Raw genomic sequence first — 16,745 nt, 5'->3', positions numbered from 1 at the left:
GATGCATGAAAAAATGTATTTCAGGATTTATCCAGCTCAAAAACAGTAGCACTTGAACAAGGTTAGACATAACGGAATACATATGTATTATCGGCGGACGAGCGCTACAACTCCCCTTGCGGCAAGCTGCGCTCACCAAGCTGCGGGCTCGGTGGTGGGCTGCACTCACCACAGGATCTATTCCCACTCTATGTGTGTTGTAGACACCCACAAGTGGTAATAGCCCCTGTGAGCCGGTATTCCAGCTGTCAGCATTGTCGGCTGTCGCGATTCCGGCGTCGGTAACCTGACCGCCTGGATCCCGTCACCCAGCAAACTGATTGCCTCCCAACATACAGTTATGATTCCCAACTGTAAATAATGTGCACTTAAGCTGAAACTAGTGATATAGCTAAATAAAGCATATGCCATGTGCAACTAGGAGAACGCTAAGTAAAGCACACAGATGCAAAGCATATGCTGCATTTTTCAATCAAGACCATTCACAGTAACAAATTGTGTTGTGGATTTCATACTACATTGTATTAATATTTACCCGGTGTCCTACTTATGTACTGTTACTTCTGTATTTGTAAATGACACTCAATGTACATACATCAGCTTGCATTCTGTATCTCACACTTACATTATATTTGCAATGTATACAGTATATTACTAGTGTGTTTTTTGTCATTTTGTCTAAATTATGTGTTAAATAATACAATTCGATATTTAAGCAAACCCCATTTTATTTTTCAAAAAATAATTTATTTATTTTTTTAGATAAAAATAGTACATTTGTTTTATTTATTTTTTTAAAACAGAAATGTAAAAACAACAAGCACAATAGATCAGGCAAGCAAACAAAAAATAACTTAGATGCTCCCCGAATTCCTCTGCAATCCATTCAAACACAATATTGAGCAATGCCAGCACCTGCGTAGGACAAAAAGAAAAGTTGTTTACACTAACAATACAGGTATTCAAGTTTTTTATGTTGTTTTCTTAATATAGCATGGCTTACAATCATTTCACAGTAATTGCAACACTCTTTATAAAGTTGCTGTGCATTCATTGTATTTATACAGTATGATTTCTAAGGTTTTCTAGACAAGATTCATTTATGCTTTGCATCATATGCATTTATAATAGGTATTTCTGCATTACTCATTAAGCAGTGTTTTATTTAAGACAAAAATTGAACATGTTCTACTGCACAACACAAAGTATGTTCCCAAGGGCTTATAGCACTCAGAGTTCTATCTGTAACACTGCTTTTGCACGTATCTTACCAGCGTTAACTGAAGTTGATAAATGATGAGCATACAATTTGGAAAATGCCATAGTTTTAGAAGTGGTCTGTTAAACAGTTTGTTGGTGCATTTTATTTTGGAACAAATTCAGCACCAGTGCTCATTCATTACTGCTGCATTGACAAATCATTCCCCAATTATGGACGGTAACAAAAAATGCTAGAACATATACACTCCTATACTCTGTGTAACATTGTCGCCTGAAATACATACAACATGCTATGACACTTATATTTTCTAGTAATGGAAATATTAAATATTGACCTTCTTGGTGGTCCTCTGTATTCTGTATTCTCCATCTTTTGTTCAACCTCCAACACCACCAGGAGTATCCCCTCCATTATCTCTTCCTCAACAACATCCTACAGGTGATGATCCGCCTTTTCAAGCATCTCCTCCACCATAATCCCTATCTGCGGCATGCTCTGTGAAAGATAATGCACTCTAGACATTAATACAAAAATAATTACAATAAGATGCAATTGTGTCTGGAAAATGTATATCTATTTTCTACATACGTTTGAAGTTCTTAGTGGTATTTTTCTTCCACACACAGTGGCCTCACTTATACTAACTCTGTTTGTAAAATAACATTTTAGTTTAGGAAGTGATATAATTCCATTTTTAAAATTAGGCGTAAGATGAAATAAAAAATAAATATATATATATATATATATATATATATATTTGTAATGAGATTGGATAGCATTCTAGGACTATTATGGGCCCTACACACTGGCCGACATCACTGCACGATATGAACGATCTTGTTCATTAATGAACGAGATAACGTTCATATCGTGCAGTGTGGAGTCACCAGCGATGAACGATGCGCGGCCCTGCGCTCGTTCATCGCTGGTGCCATGTCGGCTGTACATGCAGGCCAATATGGACGAGATCGTCCATATTTGCCTGCACGTCTACGGAGCCGGGTGACGGGGGGAGTGAAGAAACTTCACTCCCCCCGTCACTGCCCCCCCGCCGCCGGGTCGCCCATCGGCCGTATCGGCCGTCGGGCACCTCGGCGGCACATCGCGAGATGTGTAGGGCCTATAAGTCAGAGAATAAATATGAAGTGTGCAAATCCATTTCTCAAGACGTCTTGATAAAAGGGTTTGCACCCTGAAACGATGATGGGGGTTTATTTAATAAAGTGTGGGTTTACAGAAGTGGAGATGTTGCCCATAGCAACCAATCAGATTCTAGCTTATATCTTCTAGAAGATGCTAGATAAATAAGTAGAATCTGATTGGTTGCTATGGGCAACATCTCAACTTCTGTAAACCCTCACTTTTGTTGATATTCCCCATGGTGTCACTTTGTATTTATTGAGTCCTAGAGAGCCATCCAATCGCAGTACTAACAAATATGATTATTGGAGTATAGGCACCGGGCATGTTGTTTGGAAGTGTTGGATTGCTAGACATCAGAGACTGTATATAGTTTACATGTGGACCGGCACTCCTCCCTCTGTAATGTGTATCGCGTTGGACTGGAGGTGCGGGTTCTGTGATGTCATCAGAAAGGGAACGGAAACGCAGCGGGAACCCGCACCTCTGGTCCAACGTGATGCACTGGCAGGCTTCTTCTCTTTATAAGGTAACATGTTGTGTTTGTTTAGTTGTTGCACACCTTGACAAAGGGGCAGGTGAGCCCCGAAACGTTGGCTTACTTGTGATGTGAATTATACACTGTTTGGAAATTCTCTGAGTGCCGCTGTTGTCTATTTGGGAGCCTATATATATATATATATATATATATATATATATAAATACACACACACACACACACACATATATATATATATATATATATATATATATTTATTGCTGTCATCTGTCATCACTTAGACATATCTATAGAATTATTTACTCACAGTTGTACTTAAAGATCAGGAGTGAAGTCCATGTAGTTCTATATGGCCTTTGATATGCCTGGTGGACCAACTGTTTGATACATTTTGTATGAATTTACATATTTTAATAAATGTTTAAATTGTATAATTTGTGCTTACCTAGTATATAAGGCTAAAAGCCTGTTTTTTTAACGTGTATTATTAGATATAAGAGAACTTTTTAGTCATCAATTAATATTAATTAATACCAGTTGATCTTATACAACCTGTAAAGAGAAATACCTCTTCTTAATATCTTATCAATAACTTGCAGATTTCATATAGTGTGCCCTCTCAATACACTTTTAACGGATATCTTTGCCTAGTCTTGCTAACAGCAGAAGACTTATTGAGAGGAGCAGCCAGAATTCTATTTATTTTGGCACAGAATAAAGGAAAAAAAATTCTTTATATGGCACCCAGAGTTGCAAAGTGTTTAAACAGGAGCAGTATGAACAACACAAGAAATGAAAACATTGCTGCATCAGCAGTAATAATACACATATAAGACAGCTGATTTCAAAGGTTTGGTTCCGTTAGGGGAGCTAATCCACAATAGGTAAGAGGACCCTGCTCGTGAGGACTTGCAATCTAAAGGGGAGTGGGAGAGACAGGGGTGTTTAAAAACAAAACATTTTTTCAATAAAATTTTTGCAGTAAACAATAAAACAGTAAACACACAAGAGTACAACTGATTAGTGTTCCATAGTAGAGCACGAATGGTAGACACAAAGTTAAAAAAAAAAGGTTAAAAAAACATTATGAACGCTATTGAAAGGAAAAATTGTCAGTTAAGTGGGTAACAAACACACTGTATACAATATCTAATGATAGCCCAGTATCATCCAGGTAATTATAAAAATTAGGTGTACAGTATACATGCATTTTGACATTCCAAAAACGATAATAATATCAGAAGTACAGTATTGTAAGTATTGTAAAACTACAAGTGCTGGCGAAGCTGGAAACATTTGGTGTCATCCCCACAGTTCTCAACCACTCATTGTGAAATAAACAAAACTTACATATAATTTATAGCTTATAAAAATTTTGTAGCAATATAAGCTATGCAGATTCACACAAATGATGCCAGTGAATAAAAGAAAAAGGACATAAATGATTGATAGCACAAACCAAAGGAACTAAACGGCATAGGCCCTTATTCCGAGTTGATCGCACGGTAGCTGTTTTTAGCTGCCGTGCGATCAGATAGTCGCCGCCTATGGGGGAGTGTATTTTTGCATAGCAAGGCTGCGCTTACTTGTGCAGCCGAGCTATGCAAAAACATTTTGTGCAGTTTAGGAGTAGGTCTGGACTTACTTACCCACTGCGATCACTTCAGCCTGTCAGGTCCTGACATTGACGTCAGACATCCGCCCTCCAAACGCTTTGACACGCCTGAGTTGGACTCACCACTCCCCGAAAAACGGTCAGTTGACGCACGGATCCGCCTTCTGCCTGTCAATCTTCTTGCGTTCGCCACTGCAAAGTCTTTCTTCATAGTTGTTGTCGTCCAGCGAAGGCCGTCGCCGGGTAACAACGCGCCTGCGCATTGCGGCCGCAGCACAATGTGCAGTTCCAACCCGATCGCACGGCTGCGAAAAAGTGAAGAGTGCGATCGGGTCGGAATGACCCCCTTAGTTAGGAGGAAGTACCCAGTTGGTGATATAAAAATCAATCTGTTAATTCAATTTCAGAATTTGGGTCTGACTTTTGCAAATTGCAAATGGAAGCCAGAAAAAGTAGTGCATGAACTGTCAAGATAAGATTATTTTCATGGACACAGCCACAATTGTTGAAAGTAATGGCATCAGTTCTTTTTTGAGAGGGCACGAAAGTGACTTCCAGTGTTAAAAATGAAAAAACAATAACGCTAATGGTTCTTTGACTATATTCAGTGAGGAAATGTAATTTATACGTAAATGAGACCACCTTATGCAAGAATTTCCTAAGATTCCTGCATACATAAAATTATGGGAAAAGGTAGTTTTGGAATGTTTGCACTTGGGGCAAGCTACTGTTACGTCCATGACTGTGCGGTCTATTTACTAATTCTTGGAAAGAGATAAAGTGGCGATAGATAAAGTACCAACCAATCAGTTCCTGCCATATTACAGACTGTGAGGTCTATGTACTACATTTTGGAGAGAGATAAAGTGGATAGAGATAAAATACCAACCAATCAGCTCCTAACTGCCATGTTATAGGCTGTGTTTGAAAAATGACAGTTAGGATGTGGTTGGTTGGTACTTTATCTCCGTTCACTTTATCTCTCGCCAAGGCTTAGTACATATGCTCAGTAGGTTGAAAAATGACAGAAGCTGGTTGGCTGGTACTTTACTGTACTCTTCCTCAATTATACAGTATATCTCTCCAAGGCTTAGTAAATAGACCCCTGTGTGTCTACTCTGTATACCTTTGTAATAGTTTCTAATTTATACCTCTTGAATGGAGGCACACATGTAATTATATTATTGTATATGTAATTATATTATTTTCAGAACGATTTAACTAATTTGAGGGGTTGGGCAACAAAGTGGAATATGAGGTTCAATATAGAGAAATGTCAAGTTATGCATTTCGGGATCAAAAACAAACGGGCAATCTATACATTGCATGGGGTAATTCTTGGAAAATCAATATTGGAGAAAGATTTGCGGGTGATCACTGACAATAGACTTAGCAGCAGTCCACAATGTTGGGATGCTGCAGTAAAGGCCAATAGGGTATTAGCATGCATAAAACGGGGAATAGAGACCAGGGATAAAAGTGTAATCCTGCCAGTGTATAAATCGTTGGATATGGACCCATCTAGAATACTGTGTACAATTTTGGGCTCCACACTATAAAAAAAGACATAGTTGAACTAAAAATGGTTCAGAGAAGAGCTACAAAATTAGTTAAAGGCCTAGAGTCATTGGATTATGAAGAAAGACTACTTAGGCTGGATATGTTTACACTGGAAAAAAGGCGTATAAGAGGGGACATGATTAATATCTTCAAATATATCAGGGGGCAATATAAGGAACTTTCAGGTGATTTACTTATTAAGAGCTCTGTACACAGGACACATGGTCATCCTCTAAGGTTGGAGGGGAGGAAGTTTAAGACCAAGGAAAGGTTTCTTCACGGACAGTGAGTTTATGAAATTCACAGTCGGACAGAGTGGTAATGTCAGATTCAATCGAGGCATTTAAGAAAGGATTAGACAAATTTTTAGCGGAAAATAGCATCGTAGGTTATAAGTAAATTGGAGATAATACAGCATATAGCACTATAGGTTGAACTCGATGGACGATTGTCTTTTTTCAACCTCAACAACTATGTAACTATGTAATGTTTGAGTAAGTCACCCGGTGTAGCAAGACTGGGGATATCAATAATCCAACTATCATGTTTATGAGTCCATTGATTATCCTCAAGTGGATGAATAAGGTCAAAATAAAGAAATCCAGTTCTATAAACAATGTTTTTTTTATAAACGACATCAATACAGTATTGGGTCTGGGTCCTGAGAATGGGGAAGGAGTGGATGCAGTTTGGCCAGTCCCAGGTAATAGGGGGCATGGCCTAATATAAGGAGGTGTGACCACATCTCCTTACAAAAAAAAATATCATTAAAAATAGTATTTATGGCACCGCCAAATCAGCTGGTTTGGTAAATCATATTTGTCGTTTGGGGCCTACAAAATGATTACTGTAGTTTCTCTCCAGGGTCAATTACATCTGTGATATACTGTAAGTCAATCCTCACTACCTTCACACCAAACAACCCTCCTGACAGTAAGAGATACAGATGTGTCCTCATACACCAAGTCTCAATAAGAAATGCAGCATGAGTGAGACGCCCGGTGCGAGTGAGCTGCACCAAGCAGTGTGGTGTAGTGACTTTTTCCTTAAAGTGTGCATCTTATTCGCACCGCAGATGCAGCATGGCACCACTCAGTCTGTGCCAGAAACACCGGGCTGTGTCTGCAACCACATAGGAATTAGTATTAAATATGTACAAAGTCAAAGATGAAGCACAACGGAACTTGGTGTGAAAAAGAGCCATGGCAGCTGCATGGTGGCACTTTGTATACAGATTGATATTTATTTGCAAATATAAAATTAATCAGTGTAGTCTCGTTAAGCGGTTTTCTCTAACGTCCTAAGTGGATGCTGGGGACTCCGTAAGGACCATGGGGAATAGCGGCTCCGCAGGAGACTGGGCACAACTAAAGAAAGCTTTAGGACTACCTGGTGTGCACTGGCTCCTCCCACTATGACCCTCCTCCAGACCTCAGTTAGATTTCTGTGCCCGGCCGAGCTGGATGCACACTAGGGGCTCTCCTGAGCTCCTAGAGAGAAAGTATATTTTAGGTTTTTTATTTTACAGTGAGATCTGCTGGCAACAGACTCACTGCAGCGAGGGACTAAGGGGAGAAGAAGCGCACCTACCTAACTGGTGGTAGCTTGGGCTTCTTAGGCTACTGGACACCATTAGCTCCAGAGGGATCGACCGCATGGAACCGGCCATTGATGTTCGGTCCCAGAGCCGCGCCGCCGGCCCCCTTACAGAGCCAGAAGCAAGAAGAGTCCGGAAAATCGGCGGCAGAAGACATCAGTCTTCACCAAGGTAGCGCACAGCACTGCAGCTGTGCGCCATTGCTCCTCATACACACTTCACACTCCGGTCACTGAGGGTGCAGGGCGCTGGGGGGGGGGGGGCGCCCTGAGCAGCAATAAAAACACCTTGGCTGGCAAATATATCACAATATATAGCCCCAGAGGCTATATATGTGATAAATACCCCTGCCAGAATCCATAAAAAAGCGTGAGAAAAGTCAGCGAAAAAGGGGCGGAGCTATCTCCCTCAGCACACTGGCGCCATTTTCTCTTCACAGTGCAGCTGGAAGACAGCTCCCCAGGCTCTCCCCTGTAGCTTTCAGGCTCAAAGGGTTAAAAAGAGAGGGGGGGCACTAAATTTAGGCGCAATATTGTTTATACAAGCAGCTATTGGGGGAAAAATCACTCAGTTATAGTGTTAATCCCTGCATTACATAGCGCTCTGGTGTGTGCTGGCATACTCTCTCTCTCTGTCTCCCCAAAGGACTTTGTGGGGTCCTGTCCTCAGTCAGAGCATTCCCTGTGTGTGTGCTGTGTGTCGGTACGGCTGTGTCGACATGTGGGATGAGGAAGGTTACGTGGAGGTGGAGCAGAGGCCGATAAATGGGATGTCGCCCCACATCCAGAGTGGATGGATAGGTGAAATGTATTAACCGACAATGTCAACTCCTTACATAGAAGGCTGGATGACGTAAAACAGATGTGGGACAGCCGGCTTCTCAGACCGCGCCTGCCCAGGCGTCTCAAAGGCCATCAGGGGCTCAAAAAACGCCCGTTACCTCAGATGGCAGACACAGATGTCGACACGGAGTCTGACTCCAGTGTCGACGAGGTTGAGACATATACACAATCCACTAGGAACATCCGTTACATGATCTCGGCAATGAAAAACGTGTGACGCATTTCTGACATGAACCCAAGTACCACATAAAAGGGGTTTTATTTTTGGAGAGAAAAAGCAGCCAGTGTTTTGTTCCCCCATCAGTTGAATGAATGAATTGTGTAAAGAAGCGTGGGTTCCCCCGATAAGAAACTGGTAATTTCTAAACAGTTACTGATGGCGTACCCTTTCCCGCCAGAGGATAGGTCACGCTGGGAGATATCCCCTAGGGTGGAGAAGGCGCTCACACGTTTGTCAAAAAAGGTGGCACTGCCGTCTTAGGATACGGCCACCTTGAAGGAGCCTGCTGATAAAAAGCAGGAGGCTATCCTGAAGTCTGTATATACACACACTCAGGTTCTATACTGAGACCTGCAATTGCCTCAGCAAAATAGTGCTGCTGCAGCGTGGTCTGATACCCTGTCAGATGATATTAATACCCTAGACAGGGATAATATTTTGCTAACATAGAGCATTTTTAAAGACGTCGTCTTATATAGGAAGGATGCACAGAGGGATATTTACCGGCTGGCATCCAGAATTAATGCAATGTCCATTCTGCCAGGAGGGTATTAGAAACCCGGCAGTGGACAGGTGATGCTGCCTTTAAAAGGCACATGGAGATTCTGCCTTATAAGGGTGAGGAATTGTTTGGGGATGGTCTCTGGGACCTCGTATCCACAGCAACAGCTGGGAAGAAAATTTTTTACCTCAGGTTTCCTCACAAAAGCCTAAGAAAGCACCGTATTTTCAGGTACAGTCCTTTCGACTTCAGAAAAGCAAGCGGGTCAAAGGCGCTTCCTTTCTGCACAGAGACAAGGGAAGAAGGAAAAAGCTGCTCCAGGCAGCCAGTTCCCAGGATCAAAAATCTTCCCTCGCTTCCTCTGAATCCACCGCATGACGCTGGGGCTCCACAGGTGGAGACAGGTGCGGTGGGGGCGCGTCTCGGGAACTTCAGGGACCAGTGGGCTTGCCCACAGGTGGATCCCTAGGTTCTGCAAGTAGTATCACAGGGATACAGGCTGGAGTTCGAGGCGACTCCCCCTCGCCGTTACCTCACATCAGCCTTGCCTGCTGCCCTCGGAGAAAGGTAGTACTGGCGGCAATTCACAAGCTGTACTTCCAGCAGGTGAAATCAAGGTACCCCTCCTTTAACAAGGCCGGGGTTACTATTCCAAAATGTTGTGGTACCGAAACCAGACGGTTCGGTGAGACCCATTCTAAAATTTAAATCCTTGAACACTTATATACGAAGGTTCAAGTTCAAAATGGAATCGCTCAGGGCGATTATTGCAAGCCTGGAGAATTTCAGGGTATCGCTGGACATCAAGGATGCTTACCTGCATGTCCCTATTTACCCTCTTCACCAGGTGTACCTCAAAATTGTGGTACAGAATTGTCATTACCAATTCCAGATGTTGCCGTTGGTCTGTCCCCGGCACCGAGGGTATTTACCAAGGTAATGGCCGAAGTACTTATCCCGTACTTGGACGATCTCCTTATAAAGGCGAGGTCCAGAGAGCAGTTGTTCGTCGGAGTAGCACTATCTCGGGAAGTGCTACAACAGCACGGCTGGATTCTGAATATTCCAAAGTCGCAGCTGGTTCCTACGACGCGTCTACTGTTCCTGGGTATGGTTCTGGACACACAACAGGATATAAAGGGTTTCTCCCGGAGGAAAAGTCCAAGGAGTTGGCGTCTCTAGACGGAGACCTCCTAATACAAATACAGGTGTCGGTGCATCAATGCACGCGAGCCTTGGGAAAGATGGTAGCTTCTTACGAAGAAATTCCATTCGCCAGGTCCCATGCAAGGATCTTCCAGTGGGATCTGTTGGACAAGTGGTCCGGGTCGCATCTTCAGATGCATCGGCGGATAACCCTGTCTCCAAGGGCCAGGGTGTCGCTGTGGTGGTGACTGCAGAGTGCTCATCTTCTAGGGGGCCGCAGATTCGGCATACAGGATTGGGTCCTGGTGACCACGGATGCCAGCCTTCAAGGCTGGGGGGCAGTCACACAGGGAAAAAACTTCCAAGGCCTATGGAAAAGTCAGGAGACTTCCCTACACATAAATGTTCTGGAACTATGGGCCATTTACAATGCCCTAAGTCAGGCTAGACCCCTGCTTCAACACCGGCCGGTGCTGATCCAGTCAGACAACATCACGGCGGTCGCTCAGGGAAACCGACAGGGCGGCACAAGAAGCAGGATGGCGATGGCAGAAGCCACAAGGATTCTCCGATGGGCGGAAAATCATGTGTTAGCACTGTCAGCAGTGTTCATTCCCGGAGTGGACAACTGAGAAGCAGACTTTCTCAGCAGACACGACCTCCACCCGGGAGAGTGGGGACTTCATCCAGAAGTCTTCCAAATGATTGTACACCGTTGGGAAAGGCCACAGGTGGACATGATGGCGTCCCGCCTCAACAAAAAGCTACAAAGATATTGCGCCAGGTCAAGGGACCCTCAGGCGATAGCTGTGGACGCTCTGGTAACACCGTGGGTGTACCAGTCGGTGTATGTGTTCCCTTCTCTGCCTCTCTTACCCAGGGTAATGAGAATAATAAGAAGGAGAGGAGTAAGAACTAGAGATGTGCACTTGAAATTTTTCGGGTTTTGTGTTTTGGTTTTGGGTTCGGTTCCGCGGCCATGTTTTGGGTTCGACCGCATTTTGGCAAAACCTCACCGAATTTTTTTTGTCGGATTCGGGTGTGTTTTGGATTCGGGTGTTTTTTTTTAAAAACACTAAAAAACAGCTTAAATCATAGAATTTGGGGGTCATTTTGACCCCAAAGTATTATTAACCTCAAAAACCATAATTTCCACTCATTTTCAGTCTATTCTGAATACCTCACACCTCACAATATTATTTTTAGTCCTAAAATTTGCACCGAGGTCGCTGGATGACTAAGCTAAGCGACCCTAGTGGCCGACACAAACACCTGGCCCATCTAGGAGTGGCACTGCAGTGTCACGCAGGATGGCCCTTCCAAAAAACACTCCCCAAACAGCACATGACGCAAAGAAAAAAAGAGGCGCAATGAGGTAGCTGTGTGAGTAAGATAAGCGACCCTAGTGGCCGACACAAACACCTGGCCCATCTAGGAGTGGCACTGCAGTGTCACGCAGGATGGCCCTTCCAAAAAACACTCCCCAAACAGCACATGACGCAAAGAAAAAAAGAGGCGCAATGAGGTAGCTGTGTGAGTAAGATAAGCGACCCTAGTGGCCGACACAAACACCTGGCCCATCTAGGAGTGGCACTGCAGTGTCACGCAGGATGGCCCTTCCAAAAAACACTCCCCAAACAGCACATGACGCAAAGAAAAAAAGAGGCGCAATGAGGTAGCTGTGTGAGTAAGATAAGCGACCCTAGTGGCCGACACAAACACCTGGCCCATCTAGGAGTGGCACTGCAGTGTCACGCAGGATGGCCCTTCCAAAAAACACTCCCCAAACAGCACATGACGCAAAGAAAAAAAGAGGCGCAATGAGGTAGCTGTGTGAGTAAGATAAGCGACCCTAGTGGCCGACACAAACACCTGGCCCATCTAGGAGTGGCACTGCAGTGTCACGCAGGATGGCCCTTCCAAAAAACACTCCCCAAACAGCACATGACGCAAAGAAAAAAAGAGGCGCAATGAGGTAGCTGTGTGAGTAAGATAAGCGACCCTAGTGGCCGACACAAACACCTGGCCCATCTAGGAGTGGCACTGCAGTGTCACGCAGGATGGCCCTTCCAAAAAACACTCCCCAAACAGCACATGACGCAAAGAAGAAAAAAAGAAAAAAGAGGTGTAAGATGGAATTGTCCTTGGGCCCTCCCACCCACCCTTATGTTGTATAAACAGGACATGCACACTTTAACCAACCCATCATTTCAGTGACAGGGTCTGCCACACGACTGTGACTGAAATGACGGGTTGGTTTGGACCCCCACCAAAAAAGAAGCAATTAATCTCTCCTTGCACAAACTGGCTCTACAGAGGCAAGATGTCCACCTCATCATCATCCTCCGATATATCACCGTGTACATCCCCCTCCTCACAGATTATCAATTCGTCCCCACTGGAATCCACCATCTCAGCTCCCTGTGTACTTTGTGGAGGCAATTGCTGCTGGTCAATGTCTCCACGGAGGAATTGATTATAATTCATTTTAATGAACATCATCTTCTCCACATTTTCTGGAAGTAACCTCGTACGCCGATTGCTGACAAGGTGAGCGGCGGCACTAAACACTCTTTCGGAGTACACACTTGTGGGAGGGCAACTTAGGTAGAATAAAGCCAGTTTGTGCAAGGGCCTCCAAATTGCCTCTTTTTCCTGCCAGTATAAGTACGGACTGTGTGACGTGCCTACTTGGATGCGGTCACTCATATAATCCTCCACCATTCTTTCAATGGGGAGAGAATCATATGCAGTGACAGTAGACGACATGTCCGTAATCGTTGTCAGGTCCTTCAGTCCGGACCAGATGTCAGCATCAGCAGTCGCTCCAGACCGACCTGCATCACCGCCAGCGGGTGGGCTCGGAATTCTGAGCCTTTTCCTCGCACCCCCAGTTGCGGGAGAATGTGAAGGAGGAGATGTTGACAGGTCGCGTTCCGCTTGACTTGACAATTTTCTCACCAGCAGGTCTTTGAACCCCAGCAGACTTGTGTCTGCCGGAAAGAGAGATCCAAGGTAGGTTTTAAATCTAGGATCGAGCACGGTGGCCAAAATGTAGTGCTCTGATTTCAACAGATTGACCACCCGTGAATCCTAGTTAAGCGAATTAAGGGCTCCATCCACAAGTCCCACATGCCTAGCGGAATCGCTCCGTGTTAGCTCCTCCTTCAATGTCTCCAGCGTCTTCTGCAAAAGCCTGATGAGGGGAATGACCTGACTCAGGCTGGCAGTGTCTGAACTGACTTCACGTGTGGCAAGTTCAAAGGGCAGCAGAACCTTGCACAACGTTAAAATCATTCTCCACTGCGCTTGAGACAGGTGCATTCCACCTCCTATATCGTGCTGAATTGTATAGGCTTGAATGGCCTTTTGCTGCTCCTCCAACCTCTGAAGCATATATAGGGTTGAATTCCACCTCGTTACCACTTCTTGCTTCAGATGATGGCAGGGCAGGTTCAGGCGTTTTTGGTGTTGCTCCAGTCTTCTGTACGTGGTGCCTCTACGCCGAAAGTGTCCCGCAATTCTTCTGGCCACCGACAGCATCTCTTGCACGCCCCTGTCGTTTTTTAAAAAATTCTGCACCACCAAATTCAAGGTATGTGCAAAACATGGGACGTGCTGGAATTTGCCCATATTTAATGCACACACAATATTGCTGGCGTTGTCCGATGCCACAAATCCACAGGAGAGTCCAATTGGGGTAAGCCATTCCGCGATGATCTTCCTCAGTTGCCGTAAGAGGTTTTCAGCTGTGTGCGTATTCTGGAAACCGGTGATACAAAGCGTAGCCTGCCTAGGAAAGAGTTGGCGTTTGCGAGATGCTGCTACTGGTGCCGCCGCTGCTGTTCTTGCGGCGGGAGTCCATACATCTACCCAGTGGGCTGTCACAGTCATATAGTCCTGACCCTGCCCTGCTCCACTTGTCCACATGTCCGTGGTTAAGTGGACATTGGGTACAACTGCATTTTTTAGGACACTGGTGAGTCTTTTTCTGACGTCCGTGTACATTCTCGGTATCGCCTGCCTAGAGAAGTGGAACCTAGATGGTATTTGGTAACGGGGGCACACTACCTCAAGAAATTGTCTAGTTCCCTGTGAACTAACGGCGGATACCGGACGCACGTCTAGCACCAACATAGTTGTCAAGGCCTCAGTTATCCGCTTTGCAGCAGGATGACTGCTGTGATATTTCATCTTCCTCGCAAAGGACTGTTGGACAGTCAATTGCTTGGTGGAAGTAGTAAAAGTGGTCTTACGATTTCCCCTCTGGGATGACCATCGACTCCCAGCAGCAACAACAGCAGCGCCAGCAGCAGTAGGCGTTACACGCAAGGATGCATCGGAGGAATCCCAGGCAGGAGAGGAATCGTCAGAATTGCCAGTGACATGGCCTGCAGGACTATTGGCATTCCTGGGGAAGGAGGAAATTGACACTGAGGGAGTTGGTGGGGTGGTTTGCGTGAGCTTGGTTACAAGAGGAAGGGATTTACTGGTCAGTGGACTGCTTCTGCTGTCGCCCAAAGTTTTTGAACTTGTCACTGACTTATTATGAATGCGCTGCAGGTGACGTATAAGGGAGGATGTTCCAAGGTGGTTAACGTCCTTACCCCTACTTATTACAGCTTGACAAAGGCAACACACGGCTTGACAAATGTTGTCCGCATTTCTGTTGAAATACTTCCACACCGAAGAGCTGATTTTTTTGGTATTTTCACCAGGCATGTCAACGGCCATATTCCTCCCACGGACAACAGGTGTCTCCCCGGGTGCCTGACTTAAACAAACCACCTCACCATCAGAATCCTCCTTGTCAATTTCCTCCCCAGCGCCAGCAACACCCATATCCTCCTCATCCTGGTGTACTTCAACACTGACATCTTCAATCTGACTATCAGGAACTGGACTGCGGGTGCTCCTTCCAGCACTTGCAGGGGGCGTGCAAATGGTGGAAGGCGCATGCTCTTCACGTCCAGTGTTGGGAAGGTCAGGCATCGCAACCGACACAATTGGACTCTCCTTGTGGATTTGGGATTTCGAAGAACGCACAGTTCTTTGCGGTGCTTTTGCCAGCTTGAGTCTTTTCATTTTTCTAGCGAGAGGCTGAGTGCTTCCATCCTCATGTGAAGCTGAACCACTAGCCATGAACATAGGCCAGGGCCTAAGCCGTTCCTTGCCACTCCGTGTGGTAAATGGCATATTGGCAAGTTTACGCTTCTCCTCCGACAATTTTATTTTAGATTTTGGAGTCCTTTTTTTACTGATATTTGGTGTTTTGGATTTTACATGCTCTGTACTATGACATTGGGCATCGGCCTTGGCAGATGACGTTGCTGGCATTTCATCGTCTCGGCCATGACTAGTGGCAGCAGCTTCAGCACGAGGTGGAAGTGGATCTTGATCTTTCCCTAATTTTGGAACCTCAACATTTTTGTTCTCCATATTTTAATAGGCACAACTAAAAGGCACCTCAGGTAAACAATGGAGATGGATGGATACTAGTATACTTATGGATGGACGAGCGACTGCCGACACAGAGGTAGCTACAGCCGTGGACTACCGTACTGTTTCTGCTGCTAATATAGACTGGATGATAATGAGATGAAATTAATATATATATATATATATATATATATAATATCACTAGTACTGCAGCCGGACAGGTATATATATTTATTATGTAATGACTGATGACGGACCTGCTGGACACTGTCAGCTCAGCAGCACCGCAGACTGCACCAGTAAGCTACTATAGTAGTATGTATCAAGAAGAAAGAAAAAAAAAAAACCACGGGTAGGTGGTATACAATTATGGATGGACAAGCGACTGCCGACACAGAGGTTGCTACAGCCGTGGACTACCGTACTGTGTCTGCTGCTAATATAGACTGGATGATAATGAGATGAAATTAATATATATATATATATAATATCACTAGTACTGCAGCCGGACAGATATATATATTTATTATGTAATGACTGATGACGGACCTGCTGGACACTGTCAGCTCAGCAGCACAGCAGACTGCTACAGTAAGCTACTACAGTAGTATGTATCAAGAAGAAAGAAAAAAAAACCACGGGTAGGTGGTATACAATTATGGATGGACGAGCGACTGCCGACACAGAGGTAGCTACAGCCGTGGACTACCGTACTGTGTCTGCTGCTAATATAGACTGGATGATAATGAGATGAAATTAATATATATATATATATATATATAATATCACTAGTACTGCAGCCGGACAGGTATATATATTTATTATGTAATGACTGATGACGGACCTGCTGGACACTGTCAGCTCAGCAGCACCGCAGACTGCTACAGTAAGCTACTATAGTAGTATGTATCAAGAAGAAAGAAAAAAAAAGAAAAAATGGGTAGGTGGTATACAATTATGGAT

General features: G+C 44.4%; 1 long non-coding RNA gene across 1 annotated transcript in view; it reads right to left on the bottom strand.

The window, feature by feature from the left end:
- Positions 1-781: 781 nt before the first annotated feature.
- Positions 782-16,745, bottom strand: part of LOC134909610 (uncharacterized) — a 157,629-nt gene continuing 141,665 nt past the window's right edge. The window contains exons 2-3 of the long non-coding RNA XR_010175982.1: positions 1,557-1,717; positions 782-915 (exon numbers count right to left, since the gene is read on the bottom strand). This is a non-coding gene — a long non-coding RNA (uncharacterized LOC134909610). The remainder of the gene's footprint in view (positions 916-1,556; positions 1,718-16,745) is intronic.

Source organism: Pseudophryne corroboree, chromosome 4 (assembly GCF_028390025.1).
Source record: "Pseudophryne corroboree isolate aPseCor3 chromosome 4, aPseCor3.hap2, whole genome shotgun sequence".
In the NCBI taxonomy this organism is placed as follows: Eukaryota; Metazoa; Chordata; class Amphibia; order Anura; family Myobatrachidae; genus Pseudophryne; species Pseudophryne corroboree.
This window is presented reverse-complemented; position numbering and strand designations above follow the sequence as displayed.